Raw genomic sequence first — 12,609 nt, 5'->3', positions numbered from 1 at the left:
ATATCCTTGCCTTTGTGAGCTCATTAAATAGTATAATTAACGAAGAATAATTGTCCTTGTTCAAGCCAGAGGAAGTGAATTTGTTCAGAAATTGTAATTCAGCTGCTTTGTGTTGACATCTGTCCTTGAACTTCCTTTGCTTAAGAATGACCATCTTAATATCAGGGGCAAAGTCCTGGGAGATGGAAATTATTTTTAAACACTGCCGTTTCTGACTCCAGATTTGGATTTGTTTGCTTATTGCACACAATTAGGTCTGCTTGTTTGCTATAGAATGTAGAAGGTATTGCTGACAGATGATGGCATGTATCACATTGAAAGATGAGCAAGTGAATGTATTCTGGATGTTGTGATTTAATTTATTATGTCCTATAATAATGATTCCAGAGTAGATATTGGACAGAATCAGCATCTGGGAATGCCTTACGGACTCATTCCCGGTCTGCATTTCTGTTACATGGTCTATCACTAAAGTTGAGCAGCATTTTTAGGTTAAGCACTTGACTCTTACAAACAATGCTTTCATTAAACTAAAATTCATCAAAAGTTTCAGAACATGAACTAAAAAGTTCACCTGTACATCCAGCAACTCTTTTGTAACTGGCAGCTATCAAAAGCTAATTATCATTGCTTGCACCTCCTGCTCTTGATTTTCCCCCCAATTTTCCATGGATGTATATAATATTCTGCATACCCCATGCACCTGGTGAAGTGAATTGGAATCTACAAAATGTATGCCATAATAAATAAATAAATATTTAATAATTTAATACAAATAATCTTTAAACTTTAACTCCGTACATGGTTACACTCCCCAGGCAGAGTTGGTGTGCATTCTGGAGGCCCTTCTCGACTTGTGGGTCCTGCTTAAAAGGCAGATGGCAGTTATAGCCAGTAGACCCTTTGCACAAATATGTCTTGTGTGCCAGTTGTGCCCATTCCTAGACGGTAACTCATGCCTTATTCAGCTCCTGCTTGGACTATTGCAACATACTCTATGTGGATCTGTCCAGGAAGAGCATTTGGAAGTGGTCCAGAATGCAACAGCACATACAGTTTTGGGCATACCATGGTACACCCATGTAACAACCTGCTACGTGAGCTGTACTGTTCCCAGTAGGCTTCCAGGTGCAATTCAAAGTACTGGTTGCCACCTTTAAAGTCTTACAAGGCATAGGGTCAGGTTACTTGCAGGACTGCTTATCCCCAATGGTTTCTGCCCATTCCACCTGACTTGGCAGAGTGTCATGCTTTTGGTGAAGCAACGTCATCTGGTGGGCCCTAGGAAGCAAGTCTTCTCTGGAACAGCCTCTGCTCAGACATATGGATAGGCTTTTGGCCTTTCAGAAGACTGCAAAGACCTGCCTCTTTCCCCAGGCGTTGGAACTAGGAGGCTAATTTATTGGAGCTGTGGTGTGTGTGTAGGTTATATGGGGGGAATTAATATTTCTATAGGGGACTTGATTGTGGTTGTGGTTTGGTTTTTTAAAGGATTGAGATTTGTTCTCTGTTCACCACCCAGAGTTTCTCTGGGTAGATAGGCAGCCATAGAAATTTGATTAATAAGTAAGTATGGCACAACTCTCTGTAGATTTTTTTTCCTGGTGCAGATTATCATGGCTATCTCTCTAGATAAATATGGAAGGTATAGTTCTTAGTGAATTAGTTTTTTAATTCACTAGTAAACTGTGTGGTCAATCAAGAGTGAGGATGTTGAATAGAGATGGATGTAAGTTTCTATCCAGCTCACATTAAGTCAATTGACTCTATAGTGTCAGCCTTGCTGCCCGCAGCTTTGGCTAATATATTTAGAGGGTTTCCCCCCCTGAAATAGCTGTTTCTATAGTCCTCTTCATGCATTCTTCTGCATAGCTGATGTTCCAAAGTGGGTAGAAGACAAGACTGTGCATGTTACCCTAGTACCCAATTCTCCTGTCTCTGCACATTCAGTTGAAAGGTGTGAAGGAGAGCTGTACTGACATTCATTTGAATCCCTCTGTGCTATGTGGGACCTTGATTTACTAGGAATTTTGGCTGCATAGGCAATAAATTGGGGTGGGGTGGGGAACTGCTTGCTTTTACTCCTCTACCTCTTTCAAACACTCACATGTCCAGGCAAATGAAGAGGGTTCATATTTATATATCTGTACCTACATAGCAACAGTAAGAACAGAACACGGAACAATGGACTGATTTAAGATTGGGAAAGGAGTTTGGCAGGGCTGTATCCTCTCACCCTACCTATTCAACTTGTACGCAGAACACATCATGCGACAAACTGGGCTTGAGGAATCCAAGGTTGGAGTTAAAATCGCTGGAGGAAACATTAACAATCTCAGATATGCAGATGAAACCACTATGATGGCTGAAAGCAAAGACGAACTGAGGAGCCTTATGATGAAGGTGAAAGAAGAAAGTGCAAAAGCTGGCTTGCAGCTAAACCTCAAAAAAACCAAGATTATGGCAACCAGCTTGATTGATAACTGGCAAATAGAGGGAGAAAATGGAGAAGCAGTGAAAGACTTTGTCCTTCTAGGTGCGAAGATTACTGCAGATGCTGACTGCAGTCAGGAAATCAGAAGACACTTAATTCTTGGGAGAAGAGCAATGACCAATCTCGATAAAATAGTTAAGAGCAGAGACATCACACTGACAACAAAGGTCTGCATAGTCAAAGCAATGTTGTTCCCCGTAGTAACATATGGCTGCGAGAGCTGGACCATAAGGAAGGCTGAGAAGAAAGATCGATGCTTTTGGACTGTGGTGTTGGAGGAAAATTCTGAGAGTGCCTTGGACTGCAAGAAGATCCAACCAGTCCATCCTCCAGGAAATAAAGCCAGACTGCTCACTTGAGGGAATGATATTAAAGGCAAAACTGAAATACTTTGGCCACATAATGAGAAGTCAGGACACCCTGGAGAACATGCTGATGCTAGAGAGAGTGGAGGGCAAAAGGAAGAGGGGCCGACCAAGGGCAAGATGGATGGATGATATTCTAGAGGTGACGGACTTGTCCCTGGGGGAGCTGGGGGTGTTGATGACCGACAGGAAGTTCTGGCATGGGCTGGTCCATGAAGTTACGAAGAGTCGGAAGCAACTAAACGAATAAACAACAACACCTACATACATGCATACCCAATAGCAAACTCAGAAAGTTGTGATTTTAAGCAAATGGATAGTGGGAATGGAGCTGTTTAATTAGTTGGTTTTGCTATGTTTCATTACAAACATTATTTCTGCCTAATTACTTTTGTCCACATCAAGATAATTTTGATGGGGACAGGGAAGAAGGGAAAAAATGAAACAACTCCCCCACTACCTTTCTTGAACTGATACAATCATCTCACCCCAGACCGCTCTTGGTTTTGGGAAAAAATCAGGGGAAAGAGACACATAACTGGGTGTCATATTTAGTTTGGATTTTTGAATAGCAAAGAAGTTTGCTTCCTATTTGTTTAATGCCTTTGCCTCTTGCTATAGCAGACAGTAATCAAGTACAAGATTTTTAGGTTTCAATACAGATGAATTGTTTGCAACATTTATTGAGCCACTGAAGATCCTACCACCATTAATGACATGAGGCATTACTTATTGCTGTGCAAACTCTTGGAGGTCACCATAGAAATACATTCACAGTTCCCTGAAAGTCAAGGGATCACAACTTGCTATTGCATTGACTTGCTGATATGTAATCAAATCAGCTACTGGGATCAGTCAGGGCTGGACTAGATGTAATGGTGAGAGCCAGTTTGGTGTAGTGGTTAAGGTACCAGGCTAGAAACTGGGAGACTGTGAGTTCTAGTCCTGCCTTAGACACAAAGCCAGCTGGGTGCCCCTGGGCCAGTCACTTTGTCTCATTTCTAGGAAAGAAACAATGGCAAACCACTTCTGAAAAATCTTGCTAAGAAAATTGCAGGGACTTGTCCAGGCAGTCTCCGAGAATCTAACACTATTGAATAGATAAAAAAAAAAAGACGTAATGGCATCAGTTCTGTCCTTGAAAACACAGAACTGCATGAATTGTATATAAGACTGGAATTTGAATTTCTCATTTGCCCAACCCTGGGATACATGATTGAGGAGTGTATCTGCCCTGTTTTCAACTTTCAACCTATCAAAGGGCATCAAAATGAACTGGACCAAATTAAATATTTTTTGTTTCTCTTAGATGTTCCTCTGTTCCTCCTTTTGCTTCTTATGGCAACCAAATAATTTCTGTGGCCATCAAGCCATGGTCATTTATGGTTTTTTTAATGTGCAACTTGAAATCCACTTAGCTTCTGATACTTCTGTGTATTATTCATTCCACTGGCACAATGGAATGTTTGGGATTAAGTCTCTGCATTTTTGATCTTGGATATTTATTTATTTGTTTGTTTGTTTTAATTTATAGGCTGACTGATTCCCAAATGACTCTTGGTGGCTTACAACTAAAAACAAACTCATTAAAAAAAATTCAACAGACCAGAAGACAAAAGTACAAAACAAACAAACCAAATCCGACCAAAATAAAGCAAAGCAAAACAGACAGCTAGACAGTTTTTGTATGTGGAATGGAGTGATTCACCAGTAAAGAATCTAGCAGAGGTCCTAATCCTCTGAGAGAAGCATAGTATGTAGTTATGAGGAATTGTTGTTTATTCGTTTAGTCGCTTCCGACTCTTCGTGAGTTCATGGACCAGCCCACGCCAGAGCTTCCTGTCAGTCGTCAACACCCCCAGCTCCCCCAGGGACGAGTCCGTCACCTCTAGAATATCATCCATCCATCTTGCCCTTGGTCGACCCCTCTTCCTTTTGCCTTCCACTCTCCCTAGCATCAGCATCTTCTCCAGGGTGTCCTGTCTTCTCATTATGTGGCCAAAGTATTTCAGTTTTGCCTTTAATATCATTCCCTCAAGTGAGCAGTCTGGCTTTATTTCCTGGAGGATGGACTGGTTTGATCTTCTTGCAGTCCAAGGCACTCTCAGAATTTTCCTCCAACACCACAGTTCAAAAGCATCGATCTTCCTTCTCTCAGCCTTCCTTATGGTCCAGCTCTCGCAGCCATATGTTACTACAGGGAACACCATTGCTTTAACTATGCAGACCTTTGTTGTCAGTGTGATGTCTCTGCTCTTAACTATTTTATCGAGATTGGTCATTGCTCTTCTCCCAAGGATTAAGCATCTTCTGATTTCCTGACTGCAGTCAGCATCTGCAGTAATCTTCGCACCTAGAAGGACAAAGTCTTTCACTGCTTCTCCATTTTCTCCCTCTATTTGCCAGTTATCAATCAAGCTGGTTGCCATAATCTTGGTTTTTTTGAGGTTTAGCTGCAAGCCAGCTTTTGCACTTTCTTCTTTCACCTTCATCATAAGGCTCCTCAGTTCCTCTTTGCTTTCAGCCATCAAAGTGGTATCATCTGCATATCTGAGATTGTTAATGTTTCCTCCAGCGATTTTAACTCCAGCCTTGGATTCCTCAAGCCCAGCATGTCGCATGATGTGTTCTGCGTACAAGTTGAATAGGTAGGGTGAGAGTATACAGCCCTGCCGTACTCCTTTCCCAATCTTAAACCAGTCCGTTGTTCCGTGGTCTGTTCTTACTGTTGCTACTTGGTCGTTATACAGATTCTTCAGGAGGCAGACAAGATGACTTGGTATTTATGTTATGAGGAATATGGCTGCTTAAATCATGGAGTTGATTCTATGGATGACCTTTCCAAGGAAACTATTTTGTTCTCTTTATTAACTGGCTTTTAATGCCTGGTCAAGGTACAGCTTTTTTGAGAAGGCCTTTCAGAATAAGTATTATTTTTCAGCATAACCTTCTTCAACTTCTCTTGTAGCATAGTTGTGCCTATTTTGCTGCCTTCCTGTTACTGCTCTCTGATTTGAATTCCTTTGTTGCAGCTCTTGTTAAAATTAGTTTTAATGGAAATTTTATTGGAATCCACCTTGTGACAAGCAAGATATACAAACCTAGGTGGATACAATAATAAATGAACATATTTGAAATTATACTCCATCCATACTTGACCATTATTTCATCAGTTTCAACAGTAGTTGTTGTAAATTCGTACAATTATCCAGTATCCCTCAGCCTTCCGCTGAGCTAGCACAGTGCACTGTCCAAGGTACTGATTCTGGACTAATTCTAGATGCTCCTCTTCATCATCGATAGGTCCATGAGTAAGGACTTGTCATCTATCCAAAGTTCAGCTTTCATCCCTATCACAGATTCTGGCAGCTCTGTAATTTGATATCAATAAGGACAAGTTTTTGGAGCAGTATTGTCAAAAGTTGAGAATTGGGAGTATCATGAGTGAACTACCTATGGCATATGACTTTCACATGGATGGTTGGGAAAGGTGAAAATATTGCTCTTCTCTCCCCTGAATAGATCACTTACCTTGTTCATATGGAATTGATAATTATTTGAAGAAATAATTATATTGTGAACACTAGTTATACTCTAATCCCTTCTATGAACTACTCAATGTACTGAAACCCTCCATGAGAAAAGCTACTCGAGACTTTTATATTGTAACATTAATTGTAAAAGAAATAATGGGGCAGTAATATGTAAACCAAGAGGGCAGATGGAGCTGAAATAAGTCCATATAGTCACAAACCTCATTTTCTTAGTAGTTTTTTTAATCACCAAATTGGATGTAAACATATTAAAAATGGTGCACATAACAACATTGCTGTTTTAATTAGAGAGAAGCAAACAAGGAGCCATAAGCTATGCAAGTATTCCTGTTTTAATTATTTATTAGAGTCAATAAAATTAAATATTTTTATAGCAATTCTGAACAGGATCTGAAGTAATTACTCTGTCAAATTCATCAAAAATTCTCTCATCAAAATAAAAACCTTGATGTCACTGAATAATTTATAACACAAATACAGGGAAATTGTAAAGTATTATAAATAGAAATCTGCAGGGTAAGTGAACATGAATTAGTTAGGGGGTTATGTTTCTGAAAGAGGTTGTCATAAGCTGTATACATTTTTAATAAGCTGTTTTTGAGGTCTAATAATTTTCCCCCCTGGTACAGTATATACTAACATTTTAAGGAAAGAAGGAATGATGATTTAGGAGCACATCTGCTTTATGATACCTGCTGAACTGAATGAAAATTGATGCACAGGGATATAAACAATACCTTGAATTAATATTTCCCACTGAATGAATATTTGTGCTGACATACAATTTACTTGAAAACTAAACATATTCATATACGAAAATGATAAAATCTCCTTTGATTCTTTCTCATTTCTTAGTGACTTCTTGGCAACTATATGGAAGCAGGTTGCCACTGACTTCTTCTGGTGGTGTGTTTGGTTGCTTGATTGTTTGTTTTGCTTCCCAATTTAGGCTACATCTTGGTCTCTCCTGATGGTCTCCTATCCAAGTATTAACTAAGTCAAACCTTGCTTAAATTTTTGTGAAATCAGCCAAGATCAGCTAGGTGCTGTCCCCAAGCAGCACTATGAAGAAAGAGGAAAATATTCAAAATATGAATGAAAAACCTATTACTGAAGAGCTGATTCATGTAGCCTAATTTCAGAAGCCCTGTTTCTCTTTGTGCATTCTACAGCTCTTTATAAGGCAATTCATGAAATTCTAGAACCCAAGACTACATTCCATCTGAATCCACATAGAGTTTTATTCAGAACAGAAAAGATGGGAAATTCCTCCATTTACATCAAGGACTGTAACTGGTCATTATGGTCTGGCTCATTCATGTTCTCTGTGTGATTTATCAAAGGTGCACAGACATGTAAATAAACTAAAGACATATTCATCTATTTTGCAGACAGAAGTAATTATGTTCATAACTTTATCCTTATTCTTGATTGAATGAGTAATACTGACATGTTCAGCCCCAGCATTTTAAAAAGAGGATGAATTTTCACTAAAAATATGGAATAAATTCTCTATTCTTTTAATATATTAATGCTGAATTCCTATATCACTTACCTAGAAATATCATTAATTTAGTAGAGTTTATTTCTAACTAGCTATGTACCAAACTGTATAGAAAGTATTTTTCAAGATATAACTTATTTCCACTTTTCTGTGTAGTTATCCTTGTAATATTCCTTATAAAGAGTGAATAAGTGAGAGATTCTCCCTATACCAGAACTTTTACAGAAAGTGTTCCTCTTATTGACCCTAATGTATTCAGAAAAGATGACCTATTATTCTTCCAATCTACTAGTTCAGAGTCAAGTGTTTTATCAACACTGTCTTTTTGTAAAAGCTGTAACAGCAAACAAACACAACATTCAAACGAAATTAGAGTCAAAAATGGCTAGGCTATGGAGGATGCATCTAAAATAGATTTCAAAAACCAATCATCCTGCAGCACTCTAGCTAGTATGATTAGCGGATCTCTCTTTGTGGATGCTTTCTTAATTTGAACCAAAAAGCTAGTGCATCATTGCATGGAACAACTCTGATAATTTGAAAGTGTACCTATTCTCTACTGATAAAAGAGAGGGCTTAGCAATCTGGAACCTTAATTTAGTTCATTTTAAAGTTATTATGAAAGCAAACTAATAATCTATTTCTTTTTGGATACATACATAAAGCCTTGGAGAGACTCATAGTAAAAGTACTAAGCATTAATAATTTCACCCCTGCATCTGGCTTTGAAACAGTAATATTTTTGTATGAGTTTTCTCCCTTTCCACTGAGGTAGGGGAGGGGTGAATCCTGAACAGCCTTATACTTTAAGAAACCTGTTAGTAGAAGTGATGGTGGCCAATGGTCCTTGTGACTTTTCAGTTCCCTGTGGTTGGCTGGTTGGTTGGTTCATTTATTCATTCAATTTGTAGAGCTCCCCATCTCACCTCAGTGACTCTGGGCAGCTCACAACAATTAAAACAATGCCCAAACCACAAAACAATTAATAAAAACTTGCAAGCATACAAACCATCAATAAAAACAGCATTAAAAAAGAGAAATAACCATAATCGGCAACAACACCCAGTTAGTACCTCACAATCAACACAGTCATTGAAGAGGCTCTCCACTGCCGCCAGACCACAAGTGTGATGGCAGAACTGTATTTTCAGTGCCTTCCTAAAGGCCAGTAGATTTCTTCCTTTCTGTCAGTTGAACACCTGACAGATTTTCTTCCTCACTGACATTCAGTAATAAATTATTCTTAGTCATCCACCAGAGATATATCACAGGAACATTCAGATTTGGAATTCAGTTCATATTTTGCAATTGATAACTCAGCCCTTTGATGGTGATGAGCATTTATTTTATATCCAAAGTCCTGATCATCATCAATATGATATAAAAATGAAATAAAATCTACGCACTGCTCCTAAATTACCCTAGATATATTCATAAATAATTTGCTTCAAGGAAAATGTATTATTTAATTATAATAAATATTTCACTCGATTTCATGTCTTTTTGGTTATGGAAATGTTACATTTTCTCTTATGTCACTTGGTATTACTGAAATATTATTCTTATCATTCTGTCCCCTTCTATCTATTTCATTTCCTGCTAAGTGTTCCACTGTCTATGTGGAGTTGTTCCTCCTCCCCTTCCCTTCCTCCATGAGATTTTCCTAGGCAAGAAGCCTGCACAATTGTAGAAGGATGGTTGCTATAAGGATGGATGTTATGATGAATAAAAATCGTTTATTTTTTCTTCAGTTGCTCTTCCAGACACAGAAAGTAAAATATCACAGGAGTAAATGACAGATGTAGTGTGCTCAGTGATAGTGATTGAAGGACAAACATCTAATATTTTCTGAGCAACCTGCTGCTATATATCCTAGCTTCCACACATCCCATCATGCCTGGAAGAGAAGTAGAGAGAGAGGGGAAAAAAATCTGAGCTGTGCAATCACTTTTCAATCAATTTACGTGAACATCCCAAAGTGTTATGCTTGGAGAATACTGGTAAAACTGCTCACTATGAATGAAGCTAGAACTATCATAAAATTAGACCACTCAATGCCTCTCTCATTCTTCTCACTTTGACTCCCCCCCGCCCCCCCCCGCCCCAATATTTACATAGGGAGATAATCTCCAAATGTCTGAATCATTAATGAAACTTTGGGTGCTCCTGATTCAGTTCACTTTAGAGGAATCTTGATTGGGTTTAGACCTCTCCATAATTTTTCCAAGTCAGAGTGACTCAGAGTGACTCAGAGTGACTGGATTTGGCTGATTCAGATGCATAGCCTAGTTTCAAATGGTCTTCTCAATTTTTTAATTTAAATTTAATGAATCAGTTTCTTTGCTGCTTCTCAGCTCAAAAGACTTAGCTCTTCAAACTGAGCAGCTCATCATAACAGACTGGGTTAGTTGTAAGTCCCTATTAGCTTGATTGTTATCCTTTCTGGCTTTAGACTGCTTGCCCAGTTTAATCCATATTGGAAGCCTTCATGATATTCTCTCCATCCCTGATGCAGCAGTGGAGACATATGAAGACTTGTAACATTGTAGGCAAATTCTATGCAGTTATGTGTTGCTGGAAGTAAGGTATTGACACATTTAGCTTGAATCTGTTTTCTATCCCAAAATTCTCAAGGACTGAAGTTTAGGACTGGAGTGATAATTACTGGGGAGAACAATACAGTATTGCATTATTCTTACATAACACATTAGAGCAGTCTGGATGTTATGAACTCATTTACATGGTCTTTGTTTCAAAGCTGTTCTTTTTTAGGACTACACAAGGACCGCTCAACCACTTTGCAGCCACATCCTCAGCTTTGAAAGGAGCCTAATATTTTCTGAATCAGTCCAGAGTATTGCCTAGTCCAAATATTCTGAATCAGAAAAAAGATTCTTTTCTCATTCTCCTATTGCCTAGCATATTGATATTATATATCAATAAGTTCATTAAATATTAAATAAATAACAGGCATTTATATTATACACACTAATATGTACGTATATACATACACTTGTATGTATACACATGCATGCAACAGCATAAACTTTTCAGGACAGTTAGGACATGATCTATGGAGGAAACATGTCTAATTAAATAGAAACCAATGTAAGAACTTCTTAAGTTGCATACTGTTAAACTTATTTTTTAATGTGCCCATGAATTCTTTTTTGCTTTTCACCAGAATAGGGAGAAATCATATTAAGTACTATCACATTTTTGTTTGGAGACAGAAGGTAATAAAATGTACAGCAAAAATGGATCCTATTATGAGACAAATAGTTTGATGGAGATTTGTGCAAAGAGGAAAGGTAATTCCCACCAAGCTCAAAGCAGAGTTCCCAGCGAATATTATATTGGAGAAAGCCTCATGGATGATTTTGAATTGGGGCAGAGCAAATCAGAGGCATTTGTTCCTCTCTGAGTGAATTAAAAAACTACCCCAAATTGTTCTGATTCCCTCTGGGTTTGGAATTCATATTAAGTACATAGACCTAGTGATTTCTTCTCTACTTCTGCTGCTATGATTTTGTTGATGATGTGATAACACCAGGGCTGATGTGATGAAGCCTCAGATGCTTGCAGAGAAAAGCACATGCATTCCTACAGCTAATGAATATAAATGACAGTTTGGGCAAATGAGCTGAGGATAGACAGGCTGAAGAAGGAGGAAAATGTCAGCAGGCAGCAGCAGGGGCCGATGCAACAGAGAATCAAAGAATGCTGAACAACATCAACAGTGCAAAATGATCTGCAAAAAGTAAAAGCAAACCAAACGAAGCGACAACAACACACATTTCACAGGCCAGACTAAGTTATGGGAATAATAGCTAGCTAGCAACCAGGAGTAAGTAAGATGACTGCACCAAAGCAGAAGTGGTTCGGTTCTTGTGAAGTTTGGAAGCCAGTTGCCCCCCGGGACACACAGGCACCCACTGATTTGAAAATGCATTTGGCCCTTTGAACGTCCCACCCAATCCTTGTAACCCATGAAAATCAGACAATTCTCAGACTCCCTCTTGATAGAAAGCAATTGAGTTCTCCCTCTGTTTTGACAGCCTGCTGAATTTCTTTGACAGCCACAGAGGAAAGAGTTTGCCCGCATCTGTGGCCAAGAGAGAGACACAGTACGTTCCATACTTTTCCTATTCTGCACAGGGTGAGTATCTTCTCCATGCTGCGCATGGAATGAGCCTTCTCAAGATAGGAGGCCTGCTCAGAGTGAGCTGTACTTCCCAACCTGATTTTCCTGACAGAAATCAAGCTGGGTTGTAAGCCTATATGGAACTAAACAGTTTTGCTTATTTTTTCTGATACTTACTGCACTTTACAGACACCACATAACTTGTTTCTGGGCCTCTGTTTCTAGTGCAGTATATTTACTTTGCTTCCTTCACCATATCTGTATGTTGCCTAATCAAATGGCTATACGTTTTTTTAAATAGTTCCTTTGTCAAGGAGAACTCAGAGCCAATGGATTCCTTTTGGTCAACATTTTGCAATACAGAGTTCTTACTGATAAAGGAACTATCCAAAACACATAGGAGAATAAATATAGATGTTCAGTATGACAGCTGTTTTTGAGGTTTTCCTTGTTATGATTGCACAGTTCTTCTTTCCCCTTTCATCCAAATCCAATGCTGACTCCAGAGTCAACTGAGGAAGTTTGTAAAAAGCTAGCCTGATTTTTTT

Source organism: Candoia aspera, chromosome 2 (assembly GCF_035149785.1).
Source record: "Candoia aspera isolate rCanAsp1 chromosome 2, rCanAsp1.hap2, whole genome shotgun sequence".
NCBI lineage: Eukaryota > Metazoa > Chordata > Lepidosauria > Squamata > Boidae > Candoia > Candoia aspera.
Note: the sequence above shows the minus strand (reverse complement) of the source record.